The 24,677-nt window shown below is 45.1% G+C and overlaps 1 protein-coding gene across 7 annotated transcripts in view; it reads left to right on the top strand.

The window, feature by feature from the left end:
- Nucleotides 1-24,677, top strand: part of LOC111874138 — a 611,561-nt gene that overhangs the window by 562,796 nt on the left and 24,088 nt on the right. The window lies entirely within an intron of this gene.

Consider the following 24,677-nt stretch of genomic DNA (forward strand, 5'->3'; position numbering starts at 1 on the left):
TGTGAGAGAGGTCAAGGTGTGCGATATCGATTGGATGCTTCACAACACAAGATCAGTCCGTCAACAGGGTGCGCGGCCTTTTGTGTTTATCGTGGATTGGATTGTACTGGCCTAACTGCCTTATTTGAGAGTTGTCACTAAGCTGACTTTTTAAATATAATTTTGTGGTGACTGGCGAAGTTCATTTATACGATACTTAAAACTCAAGTCCATACCTCACAGGAAACACACTATGTCTCCGCTACAGAGACCAACCGGTTAATGCTGTTAAGGAAAACAGTCGCTGTTTATTGTGAGAGCCATATGGACATATGTGGGCAGACTGCGTATATGTTCCACGGGGGGTCATGTATAAGGTTCCGGTAACAAACCAGTGAGGGTCAGGAACTTGGTTCTTCGAGAAAGACCTTACCGTTACTAGTGTGCGTTGTTCACAGGGCATATCTCGAGCGTAACTCTATGAAGTATCAAGTAATGTTTCAGGATATGTTGTAAATAAAAATAATCACACCTTCAGCACTACATGAAGTTGAATGGTTAGTTTCAAGCCCGGGCATCTTTACTCCCATGGAAAAAGCGTGTGGTATCCACTGGATTATAGGAGGCTGGTTGGGGCCCAGAGTCCGTCTGGGCGCTGTTGAGCGGTGAGAACTGTGAGCCCATGCCGAGTGTCAGACTACCGTCCAGTCCGTAGGCTGGTCACTGCAGCTATCTTGGGGCAAACTGAAAATGGGATACAACGGGCGAAAGAGTTCGTTTTGGTCGTGATCCTGTCATCTCAGTATGATTGGCACGCATTCCCCCCCCCCCGAACCTCGCCCCCTCCTTAAACTACTTTTCTTTTAAATCCTGCTCAATTCGCAAACCTCTTATATACATGAAATCCTTTTCGTAGACGTTTTTGCGTCTCTGTTCTTGTTGTTAGGTGGCCAGTGTCGTTACACAGAGCAAAAGTGTACTATGCTCACCGCAGTTGGCATTTCGTTGCTTGGCAACTGTGTAATCCATGAAATGATTTCTGTACTACTGAGTGGCCGTAACTAATAGTGAAGTAGGCCACGGGAATGTACATACATGAGAATGTTATAGTGTAACACCCGTTGACAATTCAACGGGAAGCCTCATCATTAGTTAATTAAGTTCCTTGTTCCCTTGTTTTTTCCCATATTCCTTTCTAGTCGTGCGTGTTACCGAATGATACATGTCGAAGCCAATCTCCGGTGAATAACACGCACAAATAGTCAGTCGTATACCATCTCTAATCCACTTCAAAATATCTGTCAAGAGTAGACGCAATAAACTGAAACAGAAGACTGCCCGCTCGTACGTGGCATACTACGTATCTTAGCGTTCATGCAACGATTAACGCTGTGGTATAACCCGCAATTGCCTAATGACGATGAAAAATGTCACGCTTAACGAAACTTTTGTGCATGGAGAAGGATAAGCGTGTTGATTTGAGTGCAGATTGTGTTGAGGAAAACATGGTTTGAAGGGTGGGCAGTTACATTATTTTATGTGGAAACCTTAGTTACTACTTGACAGCAGTTGATGCTGCTTTTCTGCAGTTAGAGCCGAGTCTGCCTTCCTGAAGAGGGGCGGTGTTAGTTGCGTTAGTTAGTTTGTTAGGAAGGGAGCGGAATGATTTGGGAAGGAACTGCCGTGATCTAAATCCATGTAGTACCCCCACATTTGCCTGACGGGACTGAAGAAAACACAAAAAACTGTCAGAATAGCCGGTGGCCCAGCCGACATTCGAACTGTACACCTCCAGAATTGTAGAATGTTGCAGCTGGACAAGAATCCTTAAGATGAAAGCAGTCTTCTGGGATTTGGCACCGTGTATATGTGGTGTTAACCGACGTNCAATCCTTAAGAAGCTGGCAGTCGCTCAGCTGCTCTAGAAACACCCTACATTTTATGGAACCAATATGTTCATTATTGTGTTCATGACGTTTCGGAGGAACGTCGGTTAACACCACATATACACGGTGCCAAATCCCAGAAGACTGCTTTCTTCATAGTCACCGCCGTGAAAGCCTCAAATCTTACACAATCCTTAAGAAGCTGGCAGTCGCTCAGCTGCTCTAGAAACACCCTACATTTTATGGAACCAATATGTTCATTATTGTGTTCATAAGACCCGCCACTTGACCCAGTCGTGAGCCAGATGAGCCCACTCCACATCCTCCCATTCACTTTTTTTAATGTAAATACGGACCAGAGCAAGGAGGTGCCGCAGGGAAGTGACTTGTGCAGTCTGTAATTATTTCCCCATTTACCGTTCATTGAAGCATGAAGTTCATCTAAATAATATTTAAAATTTGAATTCCCACCCAACCGAAAGCGTTGTAAAGCCCAGCCGGTCAATGCTGTCCAGGGAAAGAATTGTTGTTTATTGTGTCTTGTTAGAACACATGAATGCACTTTGGAGGCAGAGTGAAGAACTGTTTGAAACCCTCTGAAGCCCAGTAGTAAACTACCTGTGTACCACATGCTTTAACGCACCGAAACACTGAACTCTGCCCACGGAGTGTATTTATGTGTTCCGTGTGTCTCACAATAAACAGCGACTGCTTCCCTGAACAGTATTAACCGGTTGGTCTCTATAGCGGAGACGTAGTGTTTCCTGTGAGGCACGAACTGAATTCTTATTTCTTATTTAGAAGAAATTCAGCCTCTTAGTCGAAGTCAGAGTTCGTAAGGACCCACAGCCAGCCGTCCAGTCTCTCTTGACGTTAAGCCCCCTTCAGGGTCCCAAGACCAGATTTTTGTTGCTGTCAGTTGTGGGTTTGTTGATGCGGGCCACTTAAAAGTGGCGAGAGGACGGGTCTGTCGTTTACAGTTGCTGCTAGTCCAGGGGTTAATTTTAACGTAGGGTGGTGTATACAGGTTCCACTGTGCTGTAAGCGACTGGGTCAAAACCGAAGCATTTTGTACAAGGATGATGGTGTCCTAACCTGGTCTCTGCTGTAGGACACACGTGCACATGTTCCTGTCTCTCTCACACTCGTACAAGAGTAGGACGGTGGACGCCCTCAGCCGAGGTGAAGATTCCATGTTCGTTCAGGCCGTTTACCTAACACACACAGAGTTACCTCACCCATAGGCGGCATTCCGTGTGTTTGGCTTATCTGAGTCACGAGACAGACTGACTAGATGTAGCCAGCAACGCATGTGCCACTGAAGTGCACGTCTTCGATGTGACGCAGTACAGTTTAACAGTGTTTCTGATGAACATGCCACTACCATCATCAGGGAAGGAGAGTTAGGTAAAGATAAAGTTACCCTCGTGCCAAATAAAGGCAATAATTGGAGATAAGTGGTCAGCCTCGTGTCCCAGCCGCTTTACCCCCTGCCCAGCCTGCCTCTGGGGCACGGGGTACGTTGGCCTGAGCGTGAGAAGCTGACCACCCACTTCAGTCCTGTGCCGAAATTACGAATACGTGGAGCTGTACCTCCTGTCCCCCGTATGTTTTCATGTCCACAGCTTTACGTGTAACTTGGCCCCTGTTTGGAGGTGCAGCCACGAAGTGGCACAGCTGGCAGGCGTTTTGTGTCCTTGGTGAAGGTTCGGGTCCTGCTGCAGATGGTGGGAAAGAAGCCCAGCTGGTCCGTGGGCTCTGTGACCTTGCAGGTGATCTCTCCGAAATCACGCACGGCCGTCCCTGGGCCCTGGGGCTCAGTCCTGGCATGTAATGTCTTTGTTCTCATTCGGATTTCGTAGGAAGGCCTGTACTCTCGCCCTCAAAGCACGCCGGTAACCACAAGTATCAGCTGCATTACCTCGCCATTCTGTCATACACAGTGTGTAAGTTTCCTGTGATTCTCACAGTAAATGGCAACATTAACCGAAGTAACTGGGATGGTGAAAGGATGACCAAGGGGTCGGAGTTCGAGTCTTGGTAGGGGGCAAGATTTTTCTTCTCTCCGCGTCTTCTAGAACGATACTGGGGCCCACCCAGCCTCCTCTTCAGTGGGTACCGTGGGGCGCTTTCCCCCGGGAGTAAATCGACCGTGGTTTGAAGCTGCTCACTAACCTCCAACTATTGCCGAGGTCAATAATACGTGGATCTATACCTCCCCTTCTCCATACGTGCTCGTGGCAAGTAGTTAAGAACAGGGCCAGGTTTACAGCATTCACCGGTTGGTCGCTTTTACAGAGACACGATTTGTTTAGGAACTGAAGTGCTGAAAGTTTATGTAGATGGACGGACGTTAAAGGGTTAATGACTATGAAACCATTGTCGAGGGCAAAGGTCAAACCCCGGTAAATGCCTGCTCGGGTACCCCACACGGGTTCCTCTCGCAATACTTGGACGGCTAGATCCGTGAAGTATCAGTGAGTGGGGCGCTAGCCGGGATAGCTCTCGGTATAGCAAATAGCTGGACGGCCGAGGGGGTCGGAACTCTTTTAAGTCCTGATAGGGGCAAGATTTTTCTCCTCACCATATTGTCCAGACCCAGTCTTCTGTCCAGTGGTTACCGTGGGTAAAGTAGCCGGGTCGTGAAGCCGACCACTCGCCTCCCCAATTAGTGCCGAGGTCAAGAATACTTGGCTCTAGACATCCACTCCTCCATACGTCTTCATGGCGTAGCGCGTAGTTAAAATACCCGGACAGCTTTACCTTCTGTTTGTGAGTGGGAACTAGCGGTTGCATCAGGAATTTACTCGGAACCAACGCTCTCCAAACGCTGCAATGTAATATAAGGAAACCTTTTGTTGCAGGCCCCCCCCCCCACAGAAAAATGACAATTTTATGACCAGGGTGACGTCTGGAGGCGTAAACACTTGCGTGTCCCCGTTACACCCATCCGCAAACGTTTTGTTCACACATGTTGTGCATTCTGTTTTATGGCTCGGTTAGTCTGCCCCATAACCCTCTGAAGCCATATCAGGTTTGTGATAGGCTCAGCACATCCAGCCTGTTGCACTTCATCAGAACTCGCTCGGTGCGACTGTAGTGTCGGAAGTGACGTCAGATCGCTGCATCTGTGTGAACTGGTACTGCATGGACCGGGTAAATACTTCATCTACATTTATCCCTCTGGCGCCAGAAAAGACAGCACTACTTGTCTGTAGTCTAGCTGCAGTAGTCAGTAGCACTTCCGTAATGCGTCAGTTCTGGGTCCAGCGTAATAAATGCCCCTGTTTGACTGCCAGTCAACCATTTCTCCGTTTTTTACCTCAGTTTCGTCTAAGTAATATTTAAGAATTCAGTCCGTACCTCACAGGAAACATTACGTCACCGCTACAGAGACCAACCGGTTAATGCTGCTTAGGGAAACAGTCGCTTCTTATTGTGTGAACCATACGGAACACATTAAATACAGTGTGTGGGCAGAATGCAGAGTTTTTAATGTTAAAGCTTGTGGTACATACAGTTACCACTGCCTTATAGGATGATCTCTGTATGATTCTTGTGCTGTAAATGTAAATTTTAACTGTATCCTTATAGCACTGAGTACCTTCGAAGAATCTAATAGTTAACACAGGGGCACGCGGTAGCGTAGTTGGTTGAGGCACTATGTTACAAGCCGGAAGGTCGCTTAATCGAATCCCGATAAGGTGGTTTTCAGTTTACCAAATCCTTCCAGCCGCACTATGGCCCTAGGGTCGACTCAGCCTCTAACAGAAATGAGTACCAGGAATATTCTTAGAATATTCTTGGGGGTAAAGGGCGGCCGGCGCGTAAGGCTGACAACCTTGCCGCCATTTCTGAACCGACTGTTTAGAAAATGTGGGAACCGCAACATCTCAGAACCCTATGGGCCTCCACGGCTTGTTACAGGGATACCTTTACTTTTTTTACTTTACTCAGATGACAAAAAAAAATTAACAGTTCTGGTCTTTATTGCTTATTATTACGATAATCATATAGGGGAGATTGGTGTCACATGTAGCAGGAGTGGGAGCGTTGCTATAAGCACACAAAGAGTGGTCCGAAAATGTTGAAAAAATGGAATGTTTGGAAGACCAGTTTGTGAATCCATATGTTTTGACACATTACTATTTTCCAACTTTCTTTCCCCCCCCCATGTCAGCCACGAAATCAGATCCGAAACGACCCCTACAGAATGTACACCTGCTTGTCCCTTCCCACAACCAGAGCATTTCCATTCTTCTGGTCTGCCCGTCGAGCGATGCCATTTGTGTTGACTGTGGTCATGTTTGTACAGCATTCCTTCCGCCCTTTTGTGTGCGTCCTTCAGGAAATAATAATTATAAACATATTCCAAGAACTTCGCCATTTTGTAGTGAAACACCTGTTATTTCATTTATAGAGCAGGAAAGCAGTGCCCGCAATTCGTGACATAAACAGCTTCAAAGTTTCAAGTTTACAACCCACACAGACACCTGTTGACGTCACTTCAGAACAAGAATCAAATTCCATTATGCAGAGTGTTCATAAAAATGAAGGTTTATTTTATACAGGCAAGAGTACCCGTTGTTCGCCCGGGGCACGTTTTCTTCCGCTCTGAATATCACAATATAGAGTAATGATTTTAATAGAAGGAATAACACTCAGATTTAAGAAAAAATGTTAATTCGTGTGATTAAAAAATATTGGGAACGAGGATTCGAATCTCACCCAAAACTCTAGCGCAACACTTGCACATCGCCTTGATAAAGAGTATTCAGTAAATTTCGTAATTATTTAGGTGTTCTGTATTGTTTCCGTGGTAGGAAACAAGCAGCATAGCTCAGTCGGTAGAGTGACGGACTACGGGTTGGACGGCTGGGGTTCGATTCCCTGCGGAGTAAGTTTGTTTTCTTGACAGTATCCAGACCGGCTTTGAGGCCCACCCAGCCTCCTATCTAGTGGGTACCATGGACACTTCCAACAGGTGTAAAGCGGGCGGGGCGTGAAACTGACCAGCTAGTGCCAACGTCAAGAATACATGGATCTATACATCCACTCCTCCATACGTCTTTGTGGCGCAGTGTTTAATTAGTTTAACAGGGACAGTTTCACATTGTACATGAAACTGCTGCGAATACTCAAGCAATTTTGCTACACGCCGGAAGGTCGCGGGATTGATTACCGATGATGTCATTGCATTTTTTCACTTTCCCCTAATCCTTCCAGCCGCTCTAAGGCCCTGAGGTCGGCTCAGCCTCTAACAGAAATTAGTACTAGGAATTTTCCCTTGGGGTAAAGAGCGGCTAACGCGTAAGGCTGACAACCTCACCACCATCTGTGAGCCGATTATCTAGAAAATGTGTCAGCCTCGACGTCTCACAACCCTATGTCCCCCCACGGCCTGTTACATGTATTGCTTTATATTTTATAAATAGGATGTCAGAATTTGGATTGGATGGAGCTGGCCATTGCAGCTGTATCCCCACCCCCTATAAATATGGGTCTCTTGATACGAATGGAAAGCCGCGGGTATGCTCCGTCCGCCTTGGGAACGAGAGTGTGTGGTCGTTAAGTTAATGACATGGGCCGTTACCTCGCCGTTAGGACGTTATTGGATTATATATTTTCAGTATATTTCCGGTGTTCCTACATCGGTGAGAAATTGTAACTCACACAGAAGGATTCTCCTTCAAGGTTGCCTACACGAGGAGTACCCCGGTCCTTGGAGTACATGGACTTTTCACAAACGCAAGTATAGCGGTTGGCAAGACTGGTTGCTAGTTAAAAACCCGTCAGTGCTTGAAATCCGTGGCTCTCAAGGCATTGCTGTATTTGTCACCTTCTCTAGTCGTAATTTACAGAAAGTATTTCGTAACCTCAGAATTTCGCATCATCTTGTTTACTGCTGCGTTCGTTAGAACGCAATTAGCATTTGGTCGTTAATAGGGTGCGCTGTCGTGGCGGCTTGACGAACTGCGCTTCTCGGCGAGACATGTCTTGAACCTTATGCAGTGATCGAGCGGGTTTTGTTTGTTTAGATGTGTATTCTGTCTCCGTAGACAGGGACTAACTGTCGATTTGGCCCAACTGAGTAGGTTCCGCGTGAAGACGGAGACATAATCCAGTTTGCGAAAGGCTGTGTGTTACATAGAAACAGGACGTTGGATAACGTCCAGAAACACAATAATTGTGTATATTCTAGCCTAGCTTATGAAAGTACGTCTGTATACTTACGTAATACCAATACAGTTAATTAGTTGAACTTGGCGCTTTAGAGCACAAACGTTTTGTGTTACAGAAACAGCAACCGAGACGTTTTGTGTTCCCAGTTTAAACTTGTTAACGGAGAATGGGAACGCGCGTCTCTACCTCGTTCCCACCGCTATTTGAAATAATTGGCTAATGCTGTTTATTGTCCCTCATTTACACATACAAAAAAATTGACGTCACTGACAAAACTGAGACTCCAGTGTTTGTTTTTGGCTACAGGTTAGGAGCCCATATAAATTAATGTGGAATAAATCAGTCATATTTTAAATCGGATTGCAATGAAAATAAATAAATGACCTCACGGTCATGACAGGCACAGATAAGCTCGTTGGAGTTGTATGTGATACAGAAATGTGTGATGTCTGTTTTGACAGATCATAGTAGTCGTAGATCTGTGCTAGTTTTTTTTTTTGGCCAGTCGTTGGTTATCATATGTGAGTCATGCCAAACATGGCGACGTAGTTGGAACTCTTGCGTCATATTCGATAAGTCCTGAGTTCAAATACATCTCAGGAGACCGGCTATTCTGTCGTATTTTCCGTTATTCTGAGTTTCTCCAGGCAGAGATACCAGGATCTTAAAAGTTGGCTCCGACCGCTTCCTTGAACATCTATTCCAATCCATAACTCATTAATCGCCCCACCATTCGACGCTGTACAGTCTGGACTAGTGACAGCGTCGTTAAATAAGCAACAGATAAGTAATATTTGTTTCGTGGGTTGCTTTGACGAACAGATCTCCCGGCTACGAGCTGAACGATCCTTATCGGTACAGAGTGATAAAGTAGCCGGAGCCTCAAACTGATCACTGTCCTTTAATATATGGAACTCGTCCTCCGTGCTCCCCGTACGGCTCGATGGCATGGTGCTTAGACGCAAGAGAAATGTTGCTTTGTATGTTACACTCGAAATAGGTATCCTTTAAGACAGGGTTTATGTGCAGTCTGTGGCAAGTGTCAGGCCAGATCAGAACAGTTGTATCTGACTGTACATTGATGTTACACGTTACCATGGAGATATTCTAAATGAAGGTAAATGGTAAAGTTGTAACTGCTTAACTGATTAAGCACTACGCCATGAAGGCGTATGGGGGAGTGGATCTATAGATCCATATTTTCTTGACCTCGGCACTAGCTGGAGGTGAGTGGTCAGCTTCACGTCCCGGTCTCTTTACCCCCCGGGGAAAGAGTCCCCGGTACCCATTTGATAGGACGTGGACACCAGAGCCGGGCTGGACGACGTAGAGAAAATTCTTCACCCTACGGGGACTTGAACTCCGACCTGTCGGCCGTCCAGCCCGTAGCCAGGCTCTATACCGACTGTGTTATCCCGGCTTACAACAGAAGAGGGTTCCGTAAATAAAATTCATCACGAAAACTGCTAAAATTTGATTATGAGATTTGGAAGTTTCATGAATACAGGTTTTATTATCGGTTTCAGCGTGACACTTCAACCAAATCAGTACTGTTTTAATTAATTAGACCCCCGATGTGTAATACACGTGCTTGTGTTTGCTGCCATTTTGCGATTCTCGCAGCTCACTTCAAGTACAGCTCTTGTAAAAGTTTATACCCAAATGTTTCACCCCTTTAAGGCAAAGTGGTAAAACCTTCGGGGCCGAATTTACAGTTGTGGGGGAGGGGGCCCCAGGGCAATAAAAAGGCCCCTGTCAGTATCAAAAGATTCAGGCTATAACACTGTTTTTATTATTTGGTATAATGACTAAGAATACAAACTTTTTCCATATTTTAGAGCAGTAGGTGTCTTAGTAAAGTTTGTGGATTATATTTTTGCTTTGTGTACGCGTCGGGGCGACCGGCTGCGGTCGTTTCCACATAAATCCGGCCCTGGTAATTATATGTACCACCTTTTAACAGTCCGAAACCCTTCATTTTTCTTCCGCATACTTGTTCTGATGTGTTTCGTATAATTCTCACAATAAGCAGTTTACTTTTTCGCTGTTGTTATGGAGACGGAACGTTTCCTGTGAGGTACAGACTGTATCTTTAAATACTGTACAGATGAGCCTCAGGCTTTAAAGGGCTTTCTGCCTTTCAGGTGACCCACAGCTCTTGAATTTCTGCAAGTCAGACCCTATCGATGCGGTTGCGTTAGCATGGCGTGTCTGCCAGGTATATATGGCGTAGTAGGAAACACGAGTCAGTTAATGACGCAAGGTCAGATCTATTGTACAACCTCACGTCACATTCCGAGTGTATAATAATAGGCAGTCCCATGTTTAGTTTATTCTGCTCCCTATAATTGAGAGGGTGGAAGTTTAGGAAATGGCTCCGGGGGTTAAATAATAAAATTTTAAACAGGAAGTGGAAAGAAAAACATGCATGTGCCTATTATTTCACACGACAGTGACTAATGGTGATGGTAATGTCCTTTCAGCGCAGTATTGCTACCAATATGCTTTGAATATTCAGTACTTGAAATGATGTTGTGAAATACAATAGACGACATGCTATCAGAATATAATTGCAGTATATTGCCTTGACTTCCCCGTTATTTACAAATGGGTATTATGGCATGTCTGCTGAAAGCCGGAATTGTGAAGCCAGCAGAGACAGCCGTTGTTAGGGAACGGCTAGGAAGTGGCTCAGTAGCAGTCACTTGCTGGCCGCAACAGATGCACGTAACAATAAAAGAGCCGTTGGAATCTATGTTTTCTGTGCGGTCCGTGATGATATATAACAAGGCTTAAATTTGGCGGTGATTAACCTTACGAACGTTCGGGCGACTAGGCTGCCGTTGTAGCGTAAGATGCGTAAGGTAGGCATGATGAGCTCTGTAAAGCATGTACTGACAGACGGCTTGTGTGTAGTGCAAAAGGAAGAATTTTCAATAACATGCTATATGTGCGATACGTGTAAGATATTGGTGGGAAAGCCAGAAGGAAAGAGACCACAGGGAAGACCAAGGCGTAGGTGGGTGGACCATATTAGAATGGATCTTAGAGAGATAGGATGGTATGGATTGGATAGATCCGGCTTAGGATAGGGACCAGTGGACGGCTCTTGTGAACACGGTAATGAACCTTCGGGTTCCATAAAATTCTTAGAAATTCTTGAGTACCTGCAGAATTGGCTGCTCCTCCAGAAGGGCTCAGCTCCATGAGTAAGTAAGTAAGTAAGTAAGTATGTGCGATACGTACACTTGACAAGGCCAAGCATATTCATAACAGACAAACCCATCTCGTCAGAGAGGATGTTACATAAGGACTATGATCGCAAGAGTTCAGTTGAAAAAATCTCTGGTTGTGAGTCTCAAGGGGCTTGACGCCAAGACGAACTAATTGGCGGCAAACCGCCTGTCGTAAAGTGACCCTTGACTTTTACCAGTCAGTCGAAAGAGAGTCTGCAGGCAGGCAGTCAGTTGAGAATTGCAGTTGTGAGAAGTGCGAAGCTGGTAGCTGTGGCCGGGGATAGTTCGGAAATCCAGGGGAAGGGGAACGTCCATCGTTGGAAGCCGATACCAAGAAATGGCTAGTGAAGACCGTGTCTGAAACACTAGTCTTTGTGTGATAAGTGATTTGTAAAGTGTGGTCACGTGTTGTTTAAAGAGTCCAGTATTTCCTATTACCAGTCCGAACCCTGGCTATAGTCACTATCACATGGCAGTATGAAACATGGTTAGCCACATTAAGGGAGAAGTATTGACTTGAGGGAGCTTGAGAAGTGGGTGCTGAGGACGCTTGGATAGGAAGAAGTAAGAAAACGGTGAAAATTACATAATGAAGAGCTTTATATTTTATTTCCCCTACTCAAATATTAGAACGATAAAATCTAGGCTAAGGAGGAAGAGGTGGAGCAGGATACCACACATGGGGTATAAGATAATTGCATACACAATTTTGGTGGGGAACTCTAAAGGGAAGGGACCGCTTGGAAGACCTGGGCGTATGTGGGAACGTAAGATTCAAATTGTGCCTAAGATAGTATTAGGACTCATCTGGCTTAGGATAAGGAACATTGGCGGTCTCTTGTGAACGCAGTATTGAACCATCGAATTCCATAAAACGCTGGGAATTTCTTGACTAGCTAAGCAACTGTTAGCATCTGTATTAGATGTACTATTCTAGCTGCATGTGGCTATAATCAGATGCTCGGACTATAGAATGTTGAATTGTAGGATGAATAGTGAACAGTGAATTGGAAGGGGTGTAGAAGGAAGTGGTCGTGACATAATTTAAGGCATTATTCCTGCGTTTGCCTGGGGGAACTACGGCAGATCACGAAATAGGGCCGTCGGGGTAGCTGAGTTCTGGACCGAGACTTGCACCCGGGATTTCCTGTTGCGGTTGTGCCGTATACGCCACGTGTTGTGTGGATGACGGCCGCCTCTACCGTGACTAGGCTGAGGCCAAGTGATGCTGATGTTATCTTGGGCCAGTGTTTCCGAAAGTAACGGGAATTCTTTGGGGCTGGCACATTAAAAGTACGGTCATGGTATAAACATTATTGTGGGTGGAAACAGGTATGCGGATTTAAATGTCTGTCCGTCTGTATTCAGGCTGGAACTCCACATCATACCAAACTTCCCGTAATTGTCTCAATCTTCGGGGTAGTCTTCAAGCTTAATCTTTACGCGCTGTATAATTTGATACATCGATGCTAGTGTTTCGGAGCAACCTGCTGTCTCCATCTACAGTGTAGTGTTCTACATTAATCCCGATAATGACTACAGTTCTCTGAGATGTGTTGATGTGTAGTTTAATAGACCGTTACCGACGTTTCGGGGGAAATTGCTATCTCCAGCTTCAGACTAGCCAGCCTATTCATAATATTACGGTATTCCGGGGCAAGACGCCACGTAGGTTGGTAGATTGATGCAAGAGTTGCGGAAAACATGCCACGTTCTGCTTCAGGGTATCCTCCGCAATTTTATGAACCTCTCACCAGACTGCACGACCTCACGTCCCATAAGACCATGATCTTTGCAGTCATTAACAGCTCAGTCGAACATTTTGATCTTCGCTTACAGTGACGGAGGAGCCGAGCTGTTGCATTCGACAGCGTTATGTAAACCAGGCGACGTCAAATGTTTACGACAACGGGTTCACATCTTGCCCTCTTAGTAGAGCACAGATGTACTGCACAGAAACGCATACAAGACAGATTAAATGGAATGGATTCTCAAATCCGAGTGGCATAGATAAACCCAGCTTGTTACATGATGAGGGAGACTTCTTCGTGTTTAAACTCTAGACGATATTGGACAGAAAGGGGCGGCCGTAAGTGGGCGACGCCCCTATTTACAATATGTCACACGCCGGTACATGTCACGGTGGTAATATCGATCTTACAGGAGTGTTTTTATGTTCCAGTTGGGCAAGAAGTTTGTGCGAGGGCTTCCCAAACTGTGACACGACACAGTGGTAACTATTTGTACCACCTGATGTAACACTAAAGCTCTCTACATTTTCCCCACAGAATGCATTTATGTGTTCCGTATGATTCTCACAATAAACAGCATTAACCGCTAGGGCTTCGTAGCGGAGACGTAATGTGTTTCCTGTGAGGTACGGACTGAATTTATATAACAGAACTCTGCATTCTGCCCACAGAGTGCATTTGTGTGTTCTGTGTGGTTCTCACAATAAACAGCGACTGTTTCCTTAAACAGCATTAACCGGTTAGGCTTTGTAGAGATGTAATGTGTTTCCTGTGAGGTACGAACTGAATTTTTAAACACAGTTTTAAATATCATGCTTCAGAGGGTTAGTTATGGAAAGTTGCCATTTTTTTAAATGATATATGACTTTTTTTACCGTGCTAATATAGTCCTTCGCGCAAGATATATAATTACTTGCATGTATGTTCCATTGTTATTGAAATATCACGGTCGTTAAAAATACGCCACGTTGATGCAGATCATGTTTCTCTCTCACCCTGTATCAAAACGTCAGCCATAAACAAATTGGGACTGAGATAACCGAATCATCGCATATGAATGTCACTGTTAATTGGCGGGTTATCGCAATTTATCGTCTCTCTCCAACCATCCATCCTCAGTGCAAATGCATTTTCTGTAACTCTTGTTATCAGCTTTTATTCGATTTATGTTGCATAAAAATAGAGATGAAAGAGCATGGACAGCCGTGACAGTTCGTCCAGAAAACTGCGAAAATAAATTTTCCCGTTGTGACCACAGTCGGGATTAAGGTTAAGCTAACCACTCACGTTAATCTTCTACCAAGGGTCAAACGTCGCTGTGGAATAATGTCCTATCATACATGCGTCGTATCCGGAAGCCACGGGCTCAAGTCTCGGCCTTGAAATCTGCTGTCCTGAACAAGGCCCATATAGGTTGTCCTCAGTCCCTCCAGGAAAGTTCCGGGATTTTACCTCAAATTAGACCATGATTGTTTCCTTTCCACATCCCTTAGCAATCGTCTTAATTCAACGTTATAGAGTCTGAGCTGTTGAAAGCGTCGTTAAAAAGAAAGCCAAAAGTTGACTAAGTGCATGGATCTTTACATCCACACCGCATGCGCGGTATGGTGCTCGACTCTCTGAAGTCTCTCGTCTAATTAATGTATACACATCCAGTCTGTACCTCACAGGAAACACATTACGTCTCCTTGACGACAACCAACCGGTTAATGCCGTTTAAGGAAACAGTCACCGTTTACTGTGAGAACCATACCGAACACACAGATACACTGTGTGGACAGAATGCAGTTTTGTTATATATAAGAATTCAGTCCATACCTCACAGTAAACACATTACGTCTCCGCTACGAAGCCCAAGCGGTTAATGCTTTTTAGGGAAACAGTCGCTGAATATTGTGAGAACCATACGAAACACACAAATACATTGCGTGGGCAGTTTTTTTTATTGCTAAAGGTGTGGTGCATGTAGTTACCACTGATTTAAAAGGTTAAGATCATGTCCACACGGTGGATTGCTTCTTTCTTTGTATGTCTGTGTTTACGGAATGAGTTATTATGTTAAGCCGGGAGCCGTGGTTTGTCTCGAGACAGGTACTGTGGGTTGTGTCACACGCATGTCACTGGCCTGCACATTCCTTCACGCTGAGTTTCAGCCCCAAAATAAAGCAGTTCTTTGAATAAAACGTCTCTGAGGTCATGCTATACGTTGAGTAGCCAACCTTGCGGAAGATGAGGCCCATGTGCCCAACGAAATCTCCTGTGTGGCTGACCACCTCCAGCGAGTGCTGAGGTCAAGTAGCTATGGATCTATACATCCACTCCCCCATACACCTTCGTGGCGTAGTGCAAACCTTTACAGCACTGTCTGTGCCTCTGACTGCAGATTGGAATGGTTTGGTAATAGTAACATATGAATTGGAAAGGATGTGGAAGGAAACGGCGGTGCTTCAGTTTGTGGTACTAACCCAGAATTTTCCTGGAGGGGCTGAGGAAAGACCATGAAACATTTCAATCAGTTTATGGATGTCGCCCTGGTTAGCTGAGGAAAGAGTTCCCCATTTTATTCGTGCCAACTGAAAAGTTCAAATGTTTTTGGCCTTCTTCATGACAAGCTTCGCTTTAAATAAGGTTGTACATGCTGTTAAGGGGCGACTTTGTTCAGGAATGTTGGTGGAAACAATAGCGTCGGAAATGAAAACTGTCGACTCCAACAAAATAAGCGTTTAGACTTTGACACAATATGGCCGTTATCAAGGCAGCTGGAAGTAGAACGGAGAATGCTAGCAGTGGCACTTCCACAGACTGTGAACGTTATCTGCTGCCCCTACTGAATGGCCACTCCAGTTCCCTTCTTGGTTTTTGACGCCTGCAGAACAAATGTTTTCTCCAGCGTGTGGTACCCGGATCTGACTCTGTATCACCGATTGGAGCGTGTCGGTGATGACGCTTGTACGGCGTGAAATTCTCTTTCCAGCCCTACCAGGGAGCCTGCAGAGCCATCTGTTGTGCCTAGACATGGACGTACAGTTCATGTGGACATCTTGTAAACTGGAGAGTGTGTGTTTCAAGCACTTCTCATTGAAGCGTGAAGGAAGGAGGGGTGTAGTAGAGGTGTAGGTGGAAAGGGAAAGTCACGGGAAAATTGAGACAGTATTGTTCAGGGAAACAAGAATACCATTTTGTTAGAATGTTGCCCTGGCTTGCCTTGCTTGGCTTCTCTTCTTCAGTTCTCGCATGAAGACAACGCGTGACCTTTCTGCAGTCGTTTGTTGAGTTTCCTCCCTACATGTGTGCCATCAGTACCGGCTGATAAGTGACTCGATGATCCATGGAACGATTTAGAGCATGGCTTCTCAAATTGTGGGCCTCGATCCGTTCTGGCGGGTTCGCTGACGTCTGAGGCATTATATAAAATGTTTTCACGCACAGTTTTGGGAATTCATTAAATTAGAGAAATTTGATTATAAATGCTTCCGGAAAATGTACCTGCAGCCGGCGAAATATTTCGCAGTTTTTCGTGACTACAGGAATATTGTGACATGTAAACCAGTTGCCAAGTAACAGTTGTGTAAACAGGAGAGATTACAACAGTCGTTGCTAGGGAACAGCTCCACTGCAACGAGAGCACGCAATAACAGGAACCGTTTTCTGTTCGGTTCGTGCCGCGGTTGTATTACGAGGACTAGTAGTAGTTCAGTTGTGGTTGAGTCTTTTGAGAGCTGCACTTGTGAGAAGTGAGAAGCTCGTAGCTGAGGCCGGGGACAATTCGGGAACCCAGAGGAAGGGGAACGTCCATTGTTGGAATCCCTTACCAAGCAACGGCTAAGACTTTATGTGTACTGTAGTTCCAGTGATCTTTGGAGTGCGTAACTCAGTGAGACTGTCGAAGTTATTTGTAGTTACGTTCCGTAAGTGTTCAGTAAATCCGATTACCAATCCAAACCCCGTCTCCAGTCACTTATCACGTGACAGTATTTTACATCTTACAATAGATTTAGCGATGTTGTGAAGCTGTGTAAGTTCCTTCTGTCACGTGAAAGAGACCTGCTGCGATGTACAGAACTGCAGTTCTCCCACAGCCACAAGAGATTTGCGTCCGGGGGGGGGGGTCGCGTAAATTCATGTATTCTTTTATGGAGAGAGGAGTCTCAGTATCACAAAGTGTGAGAACCTATTGAGTTCCGTATATACACATCTGTTCATGGTCTGAATGACTACCACAGATGGTAACTTCACTTCGCACGTGAAGTTTATAATTGTAGCACAAACAGCAAATAATGATTCGTTTCGTGAGTCGATTTGTGAGTTATGTAGTACTAATTCATGGAACCCATTCCTTGTGAAGGCTGTAATGGCTCAACTGTCCAAATCTCCCTACGTTTTATGAAATCCGAAGGCCCGTAACTGAGGTGTTTATATTTAAATCATTTATTGCGTCTCTGTTATAGTAACGAGACTCTTTATTTCCATTTGTATCACGAAAAGAAAACCTCGCAGTGGTTCCAGTTCCTGGTCCTATCCGTCAGGAGCAGGAAACTTGAACTATGACGTGACACATGGAATACTGAAATTTAAGTATGGACGTCGAATAAATTAATGCAGAATTAAGTATTCGCCTCGAATCATGCATTGTGACATAAGTCAGAATGTGGAGTATGCGTTCGTGGCTTATTTCAAAGCAGGGCCCCGACGAGCAAAGAATGACCCAGTAGTTTGACCAACATATGTTGCAGATTCACACTTTGTTACGCCCCGCCCCACGCATGACGTCATGTGACGAAGTGTGAAGAACCGCAATCGATTAAAAGGGGGCTGACATAAAGGCGACTCTGGCAGGCGCAATTTATCTGTTAAGTTCCCTGTTATTTCTTGCTCGAAGGCTTAACAAAAGCTGGTGACAGTTCTGATTGGCTCTTTCATTCTGGTGTGGACGTGGCCGTGAAGTGTTTCTACCATTGTTCTGTTCGAAACCGTGTTCTCTGGGATTCGTTGGCTCTGAGCCCTGGGTTCATGCCCTTGCAGAAATTAAGACTATAGAGGAAGTATTTATGGTGGTACAGTGTTCATGGCATCTGCGTAGCGTGGAACATCGCCCCACTCGGGTCCGAAGACATCCCCTCTTTTATTCTACAAGAAGTCGGTTGCCACACTCTGAAGCGTGGAGGAAAGAGAAGAATGAATAGTAGATGTGCATGTGAAAAGAAAAACACGTGGGGGAAGTGAGAGAATTTATTTTGAAGGGGGAAAAGCATCACTTTGAAAGATTCCCAGGCTATACCCTCTTCGTCCATAAAAGAAGGTAAAGCTATCACTGTAGCAGGCCGTGGAGGCCCATAGGGTTGTGAGCTGTTGATGCTCCCACATTTTCTAGACAATAGGCTCACAGATTTCGCCGAGGTTGTTAACCTTACACGCCAGCCCCCTTTACCCCGCCCTTTTATCCTGGTACTCGTTTTTGTTAGAGGGCCATAGTGCGGCTGGAAGCATTAGGTCAGTTGAAAAATCCAGTGACATCGGGAATCGAACCCGCGACTTTCCGACTTGTAGCCTAGTGCCTTAACCAACTACGCTACCACCTGCCCCCAATTCGCACATACAGTATTTAAGAAAAAAATTCTCACCTCACAGAAAACACTTCCTATCCATTACAGAACAGTTTCCAGTTACAGACATGTTTCCATTCTGTGATGTCCATCGCCCTGCTACTGCATCCTCTCATACTAAGCATCTTGAGATCATCAGTCCATCTCAGTTTTGGTCTTCCAACTTTCTACACCCGTATGCTTTTGGAATGGAGAGTTTTTAATAGGATTATTGTCCAGCGTTCAGATAACATGACCTGCCCATCGTAATCTTCAACATTTTATGGTTTTTAAAAGTTCTGCTTCAGAAAACAGTCGAGGTAGTTCATTGTTGTGTCTTATATGCCTGAATCCGTTCTCTCACACTAGGCCAAAAATCCTTCGAAGCACTTTCCTTTCGAAGACCCTTCGTGCTCTCCTCATTACTGCAACATAACGGCGAACTCTCTGGGCGGTAAATTTATATTTGGCGAGAGATGGCGTGTGTTCATGACCACTTGCTGGCACGGCAGCTCCCAGCTACACGTGCTTAGCTCTGAGCTCCTGCCGCCTGCTACCACCGAAGCCCTGAGGGTACAGGGCGTGTGGTGGTGCGGGTCCCAGTCGCAAGAAGTGGAGGGTCCTCATTACGTAAATGGAATATACGGCCAAGAAAACAAGGATCCTCTAATATCCTTTACAAAGAGTCGTATATCATTATTGGAAACAATATGGCCGGCACAGTTGTGTTGTCGCCCTCCGGCGTGGGTTCCGCTGTCAGGAAGTCCATGTGCGAAACTCTGGCGGAACAACTTAATAAACCTCCCTTCCTGTTGCATAGATTTGTGGTCCCATTTGCTGCTGCTGCTGCTCTCTCGCTATATTTCATTTTTGTTCGTGTTTACCTTAAATTTGTGAAATGTACGAGTAGATTGCGTCTGAAAAGCAGAGAGACAAAAATTCCTTAAAATAGAAGTAAAAAAAGTTTCATCACTTTTTAGACGTTCTGTGATATAGCGGCAGATTTTTTTTTAAAGGAGAAGGTACCGAAAACGACCCATACAGACTTACATTTCAGCCGTCTAACGGTTTTTATTGTTAATCGCGTAGTATTCAGCATCGAAAAATATTTTGAATGTATTAACTTGTAGGTTTTTATGTTAGTATTTGCGTTCCCAGAATTTAGATTTTTTTTTCAAGAATCCAACACACAGAGGTAGGCGCACGCACGTACGCACACGCACACCTGACTGGCGCCTACAAGTATGTACATAACGTCAGAGTTTCGCATCGTCGCCATGTTCGTAAAATAATACTCGCATAAACGGATATTTCATGCAGGATGCGTGGTCTGTCTCCGTACCACATTTCACATGCGTAATGGCGAGTGGTCTGTCTCCGTACGACATTTCACATGCGTAATGGCGAGTGGTCTGTCTCCGTACATTTCACATGCGTAATGGCGATTGTCTCTACACGACACTGACTGTTTTGGTTACATTTCTTGAATTTATGGTAACACCTCCGTAAACAAAAATGCACAGGTTCCATCCTCAGGAAAATAACGTCACGCAGCAGTCGATCTCGTTTCCAACGTAACATAGCCAAACTCAATCTTATGTGAGAAAGATATGCAGTTTTTGCGCCAGTCTTCGTTTCCAAGGGAAGCAGAGACTAAAACGGGGAAAATAAAAGTAGAATAAAAGAGAAACGAAAGACAGGTCAGGGAAGCTGCAAGGAACGTAGCCGTTTTGCAGTTCTCTCAGCGGTTACTCTGAAGAGTCTTCTGCGATGTTACGCCGTGTAGTGGTGCTTCCATCTTCGGGGTCGGAAAGCAGACCACGCGTGTATACTTGTCACCCGTTCCGTGTTGGTCACGTGCTTGGCTGACTGTTCTACCCCGAGGATGGAGACAGAGCGTCCCATCCGAGGAACAGCAGCCATTGGAACAAAACCTTTGGCGGAAATTATTTACATGTTGCTAACTGTGACAATTGCCTAGAAGTGTGTACAGAGCCTCTTGTTTTACCAGACCGTGCATTGTTTTGATGTCGCCAGGCCGCCATGTTGCCCTTGTACTGCTTTACATGTCANCCATTGGATTTCTTTCAATTGACCTAATCCTTCCGGCCGCCCTGGGGTTCACTCAGCCTCTAAGAGAACGAGTACCAGGAATTAAATAATTTTCCTGGGGAGTAAAGCGCGGCCGGCGCGTAAGGCTGACAACCTTACCGCCATCTTTGAGCCGATTGTCTAGATAATGTGGGACCCTCAACGTCTCACAAACCTATGGGCCTTCACAGTCTGGTACAGGGATAGCTTTACTTTTTTTTATGCATAAAAATTCTTTGGGGGGAGGAGGATGGGCTTCAACAACGTTTCGTTTCCGCGAGTCCACTGACGTACCCGAAAAAGGTTTACTGTAGCAGTGACGGTCTACACTCGGCCGGGACACAGACCGCCCTGGTTGAGGACTGTCGGTATTTTTGTCAGTCTTTCCTTGATAATATCTCGATTAAGCTACGACCGCTTTCCATTCTGTTGATGCAAATGTGGCATCGATACTGACAGCGTCGTGAAGTAAACGACGCCTCGCCCAGTTGACGGTTCTAACGGTTGAAAAAGTCTCAATAGACTCGCGAGCCACAGTTTGAGCATCCTATGTAGAGTGATACTCCCCAGTCACGAGTCCACTAACCTCGAACGTTCTGTTTGGTTTGACACTTCGTGAGCAGTGCTTAGCTGTGTCGCGTCTTGAAGCGGGGAGCATAGCCACTGTATTTGAAGCCCACTGGAATTTGTGTAAAATTTCAAATCCATTTGTCACGGCTGTGCTGATTAAGCCCTGGTGACGGTGTTTCCTGTCTGAGGCCCAAGTGGCAATCTAACCCCCTTGAAACGCGAGAGTAGGATCTACAAATTCCAACACGAACTATGCTACCTGCTCGGGCCGTCGATGAACACATGTGCGGGTGGTAGCCATGCTAGTCCATCGTCAGAGAACTGAGGACACGAGTTCGGTTCTCAGACGTGGCATGAAGGAACTGAATTTTGGAATGTTGTACTTTTGAGTTCTGGCGACCCGGACTGGTTTATGTAAGATTTGAGGTTTTCACGGCGGTTACAATGAAGAATGCCGTCTTCTGTGATGTGGCACCGTGTAGATCTAGTGTGAACGGACGTTTCAGAGGAGCGTATCGTCTCCATCTTCAGTGTGGCTGCAGCTACCTGCTCACGCTGGTTCCTCGGTTGCGGATTTTTCTACCCTGAAGATGAAAGCGATACTTTCCTCCGAAACGTCGGTTCACACACGATCTACACCGCACCACATCCCAGAAGACGGCATTCTTCATCGGACTGATTTATATACCCATGAAACTAGTTAGGTTGATTAAAATGTGTTTAAACGAAACGTATAGTAAAGACCTTGTAAGTAAACATTTGTCTGATAAATTTCCTATCCATAATGGTGTAAAACAAGGAGATGCTTTATCGCCAGTCCTTTTCAACTTTGCTTTGGGATATGCCATTAGGAAGGTCCAAGGAAACCAGGTGGGACTGAAATTAAACGGGACACATCAGCTGTTGGTCTACGCCGATGATTTGAATCTACTGGGTGATAATGTAGATACCATAAAGGAAAACTAAGTATATGTTGCTATCTCGTCACCAAAATGCAGGGCAAAATCATGACATAAAAATAGGAAACAAATGTTTTGAAAATGTGGCACAGTTCAGATATTTGGGAACAATGATAACAGATCGAAACCTGATTCAGGAGGAAATTAAGAGGAAATTGAACTCGGGTAATGCTTGCTACCATTCAGTTCAGAACCTTTTGTCTTCTCGTCTTCTCTCCAAAAACATAAAAATTAGAATATACAGAACTATAATTTTGCCTGTAGTTCTGTATCTGTGTGAAATTTGGTCTCTGAATTTAAGGGAGGAATACAGACTGAGGGTGTTTGAAAACAGGGTGCTGAGGAGAATGTATTGACCAAAGAGAGATGAAGTGACGGGACGTTGGAGAAAACTGCGTAATGAGGAGCTTCATAGCTTGCACTCTTCTCCAAGTACAATTAGAACGATCAAGTCGAGGAGGATGAGGTGGGCAGAGCATGTAGCACGAATGGGGGAGACTAGGAATATTGGATATAGGATAGCCAGAAGGAAAGAGACGACTGGGAATACCAAGGCGTAGGTGGGTGAACAATATTATGGATCTTAGAGAGATAAGTTGGGATGGTATGGATTGGATTGATCTGGCTCAGGATAGGGTCCAGTGGAGGGCTATTGTGAACACGGTAATGAACCTTCGGGTTCTTGAGTAGCTGCAGAATTGGCTGCTGCTCCAGAAGGGCTCAACTCCATGAGTAAGTAAGTAAATTTTTATTGGTAGCAGACTTAACGGTGCCACTGAACGGATTGGCATAGCAGTAACGCCTTAGATTCCTATTCGTGAAGTTGTCAGTTCGAATCTTGGTCGGGTCATCAGCTATCCTGACATTTTCTTGATTTTACATAGTCCCTTCAGGAAAATTTCAGGATAGTACCTTGATCTGGGTGCACGCTGTAGCGTAGTTGGTTGAGGCACTATGCTGCAAGCCGGACGGTCGCGGGTTCGATTCCCGATGAAGTCATTGTAATTTTAAATTTACCCAATCTTTCAGCCATATTATGGCCCTGGGGTCGACTCAGCCTCTGACAGAAATGTGTACCAGGAATCTTCCTGGGGTAAAGTCGGCCGGCGTGTAAGGCTGCCCTCACCGCCATCTGTGAGCCGATTGTCTAGAAGACATGGGAGCCTCGACGTATCACAACCCTATGGCCCTCCGCGGTCTGTTACAGGAATAGCTTCTCCTTTTTTTTTAACAGTACGTTAATCTGTGATCGTACTGTTCGCTGTATAGCCCACACTGTCGAATGACTGGATTATAATGAATAATGAACTGTAAGGGATATGCAAGGAAGCGATGATGGTGGCTTACCTTTAGTTGCCATCGCAATCCGCTTGGAGAGACTAAGGAAAACTTGAAACCTCTGGTAACATGGTTCAGCTTGTCGCCACCTTCTACTGGTTTCTTGCTTGGTCTATTCCCCCCTCTACTCTGAAGATAGAAACGATATTCTCTCCGAACTGCACAGCACTAAATTCGGGTTTATACTCTTCTGGGAAATCTGTGTCCAGGCTGAGATTTTGAATCTGCAACCCCCCACACGAAGTATATGCCTGCGCCCTTTCTGTGGTTCTATTCTCTATTTTTGATAAAGTTGCACCTGACTTGTGTCTGATCCTGCCTGTAACGCCCGCACGCGGTATCATTTCCACTTAACATAGGTATTATTAGACGATGAATTGAAGACAGTAAAATCCAGTTATAGTAATTTAATCGTTAGCAGAAAGAGTTTGCGATGTTTGTATCCCCTTTGACCTTTTCTGTTTGCGTAACTTCATAATTTCGTCTATAATTATTTCAGCCCATTACGGTGACCTGTGTTTCAGAATATTTACTGCTTCAAACGGGTCAAGCTGTGAGCTACGCGGAGACTGCGCTTCCCCTCCCCTCCCGCCCCTCTTCCAGTGTAAGCGTGTTGTACACTAATAGATTCAAAGCATTAATCAAATTAGCTGCATTGTCGTAAACCATTTCAGTTGTTTCAACCCTTATAGGACGGTGGTTACTGTGTGTACAACCCAGTATAACAAACTCTTGGATTTTGTCCATACAGTATAATTTGGAAGACCTAGACGTAGGTGGGAGGATAATATTAAAACTGATCTTAGAGAAATATGATGGGATGGTAGGGACTGAATTCATCTGGCTCACGGTTGGGACCACGGTAATAACCCTTCCGGTTCCATAAAGTGTTGAAAAATTGTTTAGTATCTGAGCAGCTGATAGCTTATCAGGAATTACTCGGCTCCATGGAGTTTATGTATTTGTGTTCCTTACGGCTCTCACAATAAACAGCAACTGTTTCCCTAAACGGCATTAACCGGTTAGTCTCTGTAGCGGAGACGTAATGTGTTTCCTGTGAGGTACGGACTGACTTCTTAAATATTGTTTAGATGAACTTCCT

This window comes from Cryptotermes secundus, unplaced genomic scaffold (genome assembly GCF_002891405.2).
Source record: "Cryptotermes secundus unplaced genomic scaffold, Csec_1.0 scaffold26, whole genome shotgun sequence".
Taxonomy (NCBI): domain Eukaryota; kingdom Metazoa; phylum Arthropoda; class Insecta; order Blattodea; family Kalotermitidae; genus Cryptotermes; species Cryptotermes secundus.